At 45.0% G+C, this 9,503-nt stretch overlaps 1 long non-coding RNA gene across 1 annotated transcript; it reads left to right on the top strand.

Annotated features, from left to right (window-relative positions):
- The first annotated feature begins 4,314 nt into the window (after window positions 1–4,314).
- Window positions 4,315–9,224, top strand: LOC120749854 (uncharacterized). Its single transcript, XR_005699796.1, has 2 exons — window positions 4,315–4,387; window positions 7,853–9,224. It is a non-coding gene; the product is annotated as an uncharacterized LOC120749854 (long non-coding RNA).
- The last annotated feature ends 279 nt before the right edge of the window (window positions 9,225–9,503 follow it).

Genomic DNA, 9,503 nt, shown 5'->3' on the forward strand with positions numbered 1-9,503 from the left:
ATGAGGGCGAAATTGAATCTGGTTATTTGAAGGATTCTGAAATAAAAGCTTCCCACCCACTCACAAGGGGAAGAACAATACTTATAAATTACTTTAGGTTGAAGCAGAATGTAAAAATAAACTAAGTTTCTGTGCAAAAGGTAATGAGATCCGGAGGAAGAGCTAAAACCAGAGCTTAAGACACAACAGCCCATTCACTCCCTCATGCACAGTGTTCATTTCACACTATTATTCCTTACAGACGAAAAGTCATAATCAGGTTCCCCAGTATCTGACCTTCCAGTTCCACAGCACCCATCCTTATCCACTGGTAAAGAAAGATCCAGTATCTTAACTGGTCACCTAGCCAGGAAATCTCTTCTGTAGCATGATTTCTCTGGTTTGATTTTAAATTATAATTCTAAAACTGGTCTCTCACACCTTTTCATGAGAATGGCCCATGCCAGGAACCCTACTCAGCTCAGGAGTAATTTGCATGAATAGCACTGCTGAACACGTGTGCTTGGAGGGTCCTGTCCCTCAGATCTTCTCTCTTTTCTCTGAAAAGAATAGCCAACAGTGCAACTAGCCAACAGGTTAAGTCACACTTTTCCATAGAGAATATGAAGAGGGAATGTACCATATATATGCATATATGTATCTCCATATATTTTAAAACTCTATATGTGAATGTGCATGTGTATGTATATACATGTGTACGAATTAGAATAATTCAGACCAGGAAACCCCTCTGGAGGTGATCATGTTTAATTGCTGGAAAGACAGCCCAGCCTGACTGTTCAGGCCCTTGTCCAGTTAAGTGCCGAGCCCTTCCAGATGTGAAGAAATTCTCCTGATATGGAACTGGAATTTTCTTTCCTGCACCTTGTGACTGCTGCCTCTGTCCCACCACCGTGCACCTCTGAGGACAGTCTGATGTGCACACAAAGGAGTATATCTGGGCACACACACACAAGGTTTCTTTTGTCCTTCCTCTGTGCATCTGAGAGATAACAAGCACGTGGAGCCTTGCTCTGGCCCAGTGCAGCTATTCCTATTTCTAGTAAACTCGGAGAGACTGTGGGGAGGATCTGGCATTTCCTTCCTTCTCCTGCTGGTGCACAGCTCCAGTTCCTTTGTATTATTTAGACGCATGCCCCTCTCATGGCTCGGGACATGACATTTCTTTCCTCTTTAAGCATGATTATTACAAAACATGAACTGGAGCAAGAACTACGGCAAAAAACCCCTCTTTAATGAAGTCTCATTGACACTGGATGCTTGTTAAAAAGCACAACAGAACGTCAAGCAGGTCTTTGCAGCTATTAGAGAAAAAGATGAGCCATTATTGAAAGAGTTCAACTGGTTTGGGTTAGCACTACTGTCATACATATTTTGGCAGTTTCTAGATATTCTAGGAGGCGGGATACAAAAATGAAATCCAATTTGCTGGAGATTTTATATAATTTTTAAACAAGATAACAATATTGTTTTTAGATACTCGGTATTGTTTGTAGATATTCTGCCTCTCTTTCTGTATGTAGCCACCACAGATCATCACTATAGGACTGGACATGAGCTATCATTAAATCCTGCTGGACACAGGACTTGGCTTGAGCACAGCTGCATGTGTCTTGGGCTTAGAGCCATAAGAAGAATGAGGCCAAACTCTCCCAGCATAGAGGCAAAAATGATGAAGCTTCTTGATTGTGAAACAATCTTCTCGCTGGGAAAGCTGCTCAGGATTTTGTAGTTTTTCTGTCCCCAAACACACGACAGCTGGTGTGACCTAGCCTGTGAAAGGATGATTAGAGAGAAATACATGGCTGGTGTTCATGGGCACGGAATCTATTTCTGATAGAGGTAAATGGAGATTAATCTATCTGTACCTGTGGACCTCCCAGCCAATTTTCTCCCTAATGGATGGTAGATGTTTTTTCATTCATGCTTTTCTCGCTTTATAACATGAGAGCAATCATACTGTCAGAGCTGTGACCTCTCACCATTACTCTAAGAAGAGCACATCTTCACATTTGTCTTTGGGGAACAGACAGGGCCTGTTCCAAGAGGATTTTAGTTACTCCAGTGCCACAACAGCTAACCAGCATAATTTTTTTTGCATAATAAAATTGTATTTTCTGCCCATTTGCTCTCAGTGACCCATCAAAGGATATAGAAAGCTTTTTCATAGTAATTTCAAACATAGCTCAGATTCTGCCCTTTTCTACACAGGAGAGATCCTGTCATCCACCCCTCTCTCCCTCCCACTCCAAACACCAACCCCATCCCCAGGGGGAGGAGACACTTGTTGCGCCCGGCTGACGAAGCTCTTCACAAAGGCCCCACACGTAGTGCCAGTGTCTTTCAGAGAGATCACACTCACTGAGTACAGCTGCATTGCTGTACAATTAGCCACATTTCTGCTGGATGTGTTGGGTAGCAAGAGGTAAATGCCATAGGGAAGCCAGAAGCTGGGAGTGGGTCAGGGTGCAATCTCAGTAGCTGATTCTGCTTGGGCCAGAGCCAAAACTGTTTAATACTTGTCTGTGTGTTTTGAGCAGTCGAGGAGAACGTGCGGAGCATCAGTGCTTCACAACGTGCCTCCTTGTCTGACTGCTTTGCAAGAGCAGATGACAGTTCTCAGGCAAATCTGCTAATTTGGAGGCAGAAAATGGTTTCGTCTGTCTTGCGGCGAGACACCTGAGAAGCCAAGGGAGCTGTTTCAGGAGAAAGCACAGAGAAGGTCTGTGTACTTACAGCTGTGCTTTCAACACTGGAAAATAAATCATCTTTCCACCACAGAACCCATTATAGTTACCCTCACATGTAAGAGCAATTAGGATGTTACTGCCTTGCTGTCATGGAGCAGCCTGAATTGCTGCTTGAAGAGGTGTAATGGGAGTGGAGTTATTATCTGTGGTTTGGGGAATAAGGGTATGAATGAATGAGTTACGACATTTCAGATAAATAATCCTCTGACTTTTTGCAAAGAAGTGTCGTCCCACCCTGTTGCAAGCCGATAACTCTGCCATTTCCTGCCCGAAGAAATTCATAAGAGCAAATCTCAGCTCTCCCCTGACTCCTCTCCGATGAGGGAGAACAAGAAGGGAGAAATTTGGCTGTGGCTGTTTGGTGTTGTGCCACTTCATCCTGCTGGCTCAGAAGCCAGCAGCCTGCTCAGCTCTGCCCGAGTGGCAAACACACCTCCTGCCCAGGACAGCTGCCATGGCACAAGCCAGCCCTCCCTGGCAGAAGTAAGGGCACAGCATGGAGTTAAACCCCCTTTAGCCACAGATACTGCCCACTTTGTTCTGTGCTCGATGGACCCTCCCCCCCAAAAAAAAGAAAGATGTGACAGATCCAAAGAAAAGGAGCAGCTAGGAGACAGGTGTGTGTGTCCCCCAGTCTACTTTCCCAAAAGAAAACAACCCCCAGAAATTGGTTCAGGTTCCACTGGGATTGGAGGCTCCCCTCAAATCTTTGAAATACAAATACAGATTCTGTTTCTGCTCAATGGATGGGAAAAAAATCATGGTTCAGGCTGGTTTCTGGTTAAGTTCAACTCCAGAACCCCTTGTGCAACTCAGGAGCAGGACGAAAGTATGAAGAGGGTGTTTTGCCATTTGGGTAAGTAGAGTTGGGCTCGAGAATGAAGTTGAATAAAGGAAGAGGCTCAGCACAACGAGCCTCATGTCCTGTCCCATGGGAAACAATAAAGCTTGAACTGACTTCAATATACAGGAAAAGCAACAGTGGAACAGAGGAGCAGCAGCAGCAAAACAGTCTAGTGTGAGAAAAGATACAAAATCAAATTAAATCAGGAAAGCTATTGTCAAGGGATGGCTTCAAGAGGTGTCTGCTAGTCCCTGGCCTCTGTGTGAAGAGAAAATGATCACTTGCCAAACAGAAGAAACTCAAAGGAGCCACTGGATAAATCTTTCCCTTTAGGAACTGCCTTTTTGGAGCAACCTCTACTCTGCTTGTATTACACATGCCAGCTCTTAAAACCTTCAATTTTTGTCAGAGTCCATGTGCTGCATTTATACCCAAGTACTGTAAACGCTGCCTGTTGGCCATATGGTCAAGGCTTCAGCAAGAATATCTTTGTATACAGGGGTATAAACATGATCCATACAGCAAGAGAAACTCTCTGGGGGGAGCTGGTGAGCCTTCTAGTTGTAGGAAAAGGGAATACAGGTGACCTTACCCCTCATAAATAGCAGCTGTGTTAATTAACCAATACAGCCTCGCTCCTGATGAATAACAGCTGTAGCCAATAAGGGTGAGTGAGATAAAAGAGGGGGTTAAGCCGTAAGAGGGGATCATCATGGAGGAGGAACTTTGAGGATCATGAAGGAGAGAATCATGAAGAAGAAGGTTCCTGTGGAGAGAGGGTCGCTGCTGTAAGGTCAGTCTGGCTCTGCAGTTAGAGCCTGTTGTTGGAACCTGCGGTCACAGTCTAGCCAGGTAAAAGCCTGCAGTCAGAGTCTGCAAACTAGTGCCTGCAGTCACAGTTTAGCGGGAAATAACCAGCAGTCAGAGGCTGCAAGGGAAACCTACAGTAGGAGTTTGCTGCAGCCGGAGTCAGTGAATAGTTGAAGTTAAGATGACTAAGCTCTGAAGTGGAATAAGCCAGGACCCTTTTAATGCTGTGTTTAACAATAAGTCTGTGCCTTGGTTCATTTTTACTCTCTAATAAGAGGGCTGCTGTAACATCTAGTGTGCATCCAAGCACCCTCATTGCTTGGGCCAGCACAGATGAGTTTTGATTTGCTGTTCCAGGAGCCTAATTGCTATTAGACTTCCCTTGAGCAGTCACTTGCAAGTGGAATCATATCATGTTATTCTTAGCTAACATATCTCTTTCTGGGTGTTACAAGAAACTGGATTAGAAACAGGTACTTGGCATAAACAGGCAAGCTGCTCGAAATGCTCTAAGACTGCCGTTTCAGCAGACTGCATCCAGCAAAAGAATAAACCTGAGTTTTAAGTGGTTTAACGGGGCAAAGCAGAGGAACACAGTAATATATTCATGGTTGCAAGTGTGCATACACCTGCATATACAGCCACACAGCTGCACAATCAACAAAACACTTCCACAATTTAAAAGCATAATTAAGCAAATTAGGCTGAGATATAGGGGTTTTTTTGGCTTAACATTTTTAACATCTTACCTCACATTCACTTTGCTGAAAATGAAACAGAGAGCTCTGAAGACAGCATTTCATTTTCAAAATATAAACCTAAAAATGTTCCCCCCCATCAAATCTACAGCTATGCTGAGTGTATTCTGTACTTCAGAAGAGCAGAATGTGATGCTACACAGATATCAAAAGTATATTCTTTATGCACAGAACCGCAGCCAGCTGCCCAAACATTAGGTGCTCAAGGGCCTTAAGGCATTGATGCCTCATAAATTTGAGAACATATATTAGGTGAGTACAGAACTGGAAGTTTTGTAGCAGTGGAAAGTAAGTATGATAATGAGGTAAACACATGTTCTAAAGAAAATACGAGCTAATCATGCCCTCTGAGCAGGAGAGAGCAGCTTTAAACAATCACTTGGGGAATGCTGGAGCAAGGCTTGTGGGCTGCTACAGGATGGGCTGCTCGTTAATGACATCTCTCTGTGTCCTGTAGCTTTTTAATGTTGTAAACACAGTATGACAATGAGGTAACCAAATAGGTGCTCTGCTCCTGTGGGTGCTTTGAAGAACCTTTTGAATGCTCTTTCCATTCCAAAAAGTGGAGTGTTACATGTAGCCTCAGTTTTCCTTAGGTAAGAAAGAGGAAGCATCCTTCAGGGGCCATAACCACAGGTACAGCCGGGATTCCTCCTTGGGTCACAGCACACCTCAGGTGTTGTGAGGTCTGTGCATCGTGGGCTCCATCTGGAGGTTGTTTGCTCTAATCTGTGCTTTCGGAAGAAAGGGAGAGAAAATGCAGCAGTGCTGGGTCAAAGTCACGGAGTCATCCGGAAAGAAATGACCCTGCGGACTGATGTGTTGATGTGGCGGTGTCACACAGAGATTGCGGGTGGTGGGATGAGCTCTACTTGCCCTGGGTAAGGGGAACCTTACAGCTATGCCTGCGATGAAGCCTTCGCTGTAAGTTTCCTTATCTTTGGTCCATGGAGCAAACATGAGACAGGAGACCCAGCACACAGCCAAGACTGTCCTGTTAGACTGCTTACGGTGGAAGCAGCTGCCCTCACAAAGTCCCCAGGGTGCGTATTTGAAAGTCTGTCCCTACCCTCACCTTCAAATGTGAAGAGGATGGTAGAGGAGACATCAGCCTGATCTATGGCTTCCACAGAGCAAAGAGCACTGGGAATGGTCATTCCAGAGGTTCGGGGTGAGGTAGCACGTGAAAAAGGAGAGGTTTGGTAACTTGAATGAGGTGCTGATGCATGAAGCTCACAAAGTGCTTCTTTGAGACTAAACAGAGCAAGTTTCTGATGACTTATTCCAAATGTCTGATCCTAGTGGTGTTGCTCAGGTCTTTCCCACAGCTTTCACTGCAGTCTTCCACTGTTACCTTAAGCAATAGGAATTCTGAAAAAAGTTTCAGACTGAGTCATTATGCTTATGCAAAGTAAGAGAGAACTGAAGTGTGACCAGGCTTTCTGCCCACTACTCTGACAGTAAAAGCTGCTGGGAGTGGGGTACGCAGGACCCCACAGCCTACCTCTGTTCTAATGTTAGTAAAAATCAGTGCTGAGTGGTTAAAACCCACCAGTGATGGCTCTTTCTGTTTTGCCAGAGGTCTCAGAGTGCTTGTAGCAGTGAGGGGTTGGAGTGGTGCAGAACTGACGAGCAGAGCAAGAGAGCTCCATGAAACACCAGAGTGTTCTGTGCATAGGAAGGTCATGCTGAGTGGGATCTCTTTGTTCGAGGACCTGCTGCATGTTAATGTACTCATCATCCTCCTATCTGAAGGGAAAAAAATGCTGAGGGTTCTTAAGCCAAGGAACAGTTCTAGATATCCCAGGGGCCCTTTTCTCTTCTGATGCAGTGAAGATCATTGTGGGGTTACGGAGGTCAGGAAAAGTACTTGGGGTGAGAAATGTGAGATTTGCCGTACACCATATAATCACACCCATGGCTGTAGACATTATCGCCAGCCCTGCTTGCTGTGTGACCGTGTGCTTCCACAAGAAGGAGATGCCCCAGCTGCTGGCTGCTGCATGGGCCTGGGGAACCCAGCTTGTTGGGCTCTGATTTTATGTGGAAAAAGCACCACAAAGGTAGAGGCTGGAAGTGCAGTCTGTGCCACGAACAGGCCTGTAACACAAGCCAGCAGCAGCGCTCCGTGTCTGGGATCAAAACCCCACGAGCAGGGCAGGGCTCTCCTCTCGAGATGGGACGTGCAGGAAACCACGCATGGCCCAAATTACATTTTTGCCATGGAGTGCCAGATGCCCCATGGGATGAAGGAGTGCAAAGGAAAATTGAAGGAGAATGGGAGCTTTAGGGGACACGTGGACTTTAGTCAGCAGCTTAACAACACAAGTTTCAGGGCTATGCTTCCCTAATGCCAGAGGCTATGAGGGCTGCTCCATTGTCAGGCAGCTTCTGAAAGAAAAAAACATGTCTGCAATTAATTACCCAGGGCGTTAAACTGACGTGCAAGCAGAGTTTTCATTTTCATAGGCTATTCTACGTTTTTTAGCCATGAAACTAAGCAGTCTTCCCTAAGTTGTGGATATCAAGGGCTGCAAAATTATTTCCTCCATTTTTTCAATGCTGCTTAAAATCAGTTACATAGGCCCTCTTCCACAAGATTATTATAGGCTGCACAGGGTGATGCTTAAGGAAAAAAAAAAGTAATTCTTGACATGTACAGAGACCATCAGGAGATCTTTGATTTGCAGAGGAGCCGAGTTACCGTTGCCAGCAAGATGTAAAAATTTGGAGGGAAGCCTGCAGATCATACAGAGATTATGGTGATGGCCTGTCACACAGGGGATGAGAAAGAAATTGATGAAAAGGTGAAGCCTCATTGCTGTGTAGATCCCTTTCTGTGTAATATGGTGACCTCTACTTCCATGCCCACATACTGCTTTATAGCTCTTACTGGAGGAAAAAGATGTTTGATGAATGACATCCATACCTGACCCAAAAGGAGAACATTCAAACCTGTCATGCTGTTGAGTATCAAGTGAGAAACTGCTTCGGGGGCGGTAAAGTGATCATTGATGGGATGACAATAACTTTCAAATATAATGGGTGCTTTTTCCATGGTTTTATCGGATGCCACCATGAAAATGACTGGGACCATCCACTGGGGATGAAGCAAAAGATGGATGGCTTAATGAAAGCAGGGTTTACCATCAGATTCAGATGGGAGCACAAGTGAGCTGCTGTGAAGAGAAACATATAGGGAGCTCATGGTCTTAGCCAGGACCAAACTCTCCAGGCCCTTACCCCCAGAAATGTTTTCTGGTAGCAGGAAAATGCCACTTGTTTGTACTACAAAGCAGCCCCTGATGAAAAGATACACTGAGCACCTACTTTAGGATGGTAACAATAAAGGTGTTCTTAACATGGCTCTTTGCCCTAGGGCTTCTCATGGGCATGAATGGCAAATTATTACTATTTTCCCTATCTGAAACCTGCCAGGCCTGCTGCTGATGAATGGAACTCCCTTGCAGTTGCCTGGTACACCCTGGAACTGAACAAGACTCTGGGGCAGGGTTACAGCTGTGAAACCTGTGAGGTCTGGCATTTTGAATAGAGAGGCAGCAGCCTTTCCTTGGATTACATAAGGATATGCCTCTGCCAGAAGCAGGAAGCTTTAGGCTGCCCAGCCTGGTGTGCAGATGCAGACAAACCCTGCTACATATGCTACAGATTACAAGCAGAAAGATGCTGTTTTGTAGCTTGAGCCTGTTAAGTAAGGAGTTGCATGGTTATTACTTCACCCCAGCTTCTGATGTGCCCTCCTGTGACTTGTCCATGAGGATGCACCCCAAAGGATGTGTGTCCCTGATTTCCAAGACTGTCATTTCAAGTTTTCTTGCCCCTGCATGCTTGTGCCTACAGCTATTTAAACCCTCACACATCCTGCATGACTTTGCCTTTACCACAGCATACAGGCTCTGGGACAATCCTGAGTCACCCAGGGGATTCCTCCAGACAAAAACTATTTTCCAGGCATGCCCTGAACCACTTTGGCAGAGATGGCACTTTGCTAATGTTATGACAGAAGAAGAAAAGGCTCCATTATAGATTTTTCCAGGCTATCTTTCCATCAGTTTCTTCTGTTACCCCTGGACTCAACCAGGGCCAGACTCTTCATTTCTTTTATTTCTGGACCTTTATAACACTGTACACTCATCATTTCCTGTCCACTCCATACCAGGTATTCCAACAACTGTGCAAGGGAGAAATGAAAACAATTTTCTTTTCAAAATGTAAACTGTGCTTTTTTTCCATAGGAAAGGAAAAACAAAAGAACCCTCAAATTTTAGGTTGTGTTTATCACAATAGTATTTTCAAACACCAGCCACAGAAACAAACCAG

The sequence above is a fragment of the Hirundo rustica genome, chromosome 3 (genome assembly GCF_015227805.2).
Source record: "Hirundo rustica isolate bHirRus1 chromosome 3, bHirRus1.pri.v3, whole genome shotgun sequence".
NCBI lineage: Eukaryota > Metazoa > Chordata > Aves > Passeriformes > Hirundinidae > Hirundo > Hirundo rustica.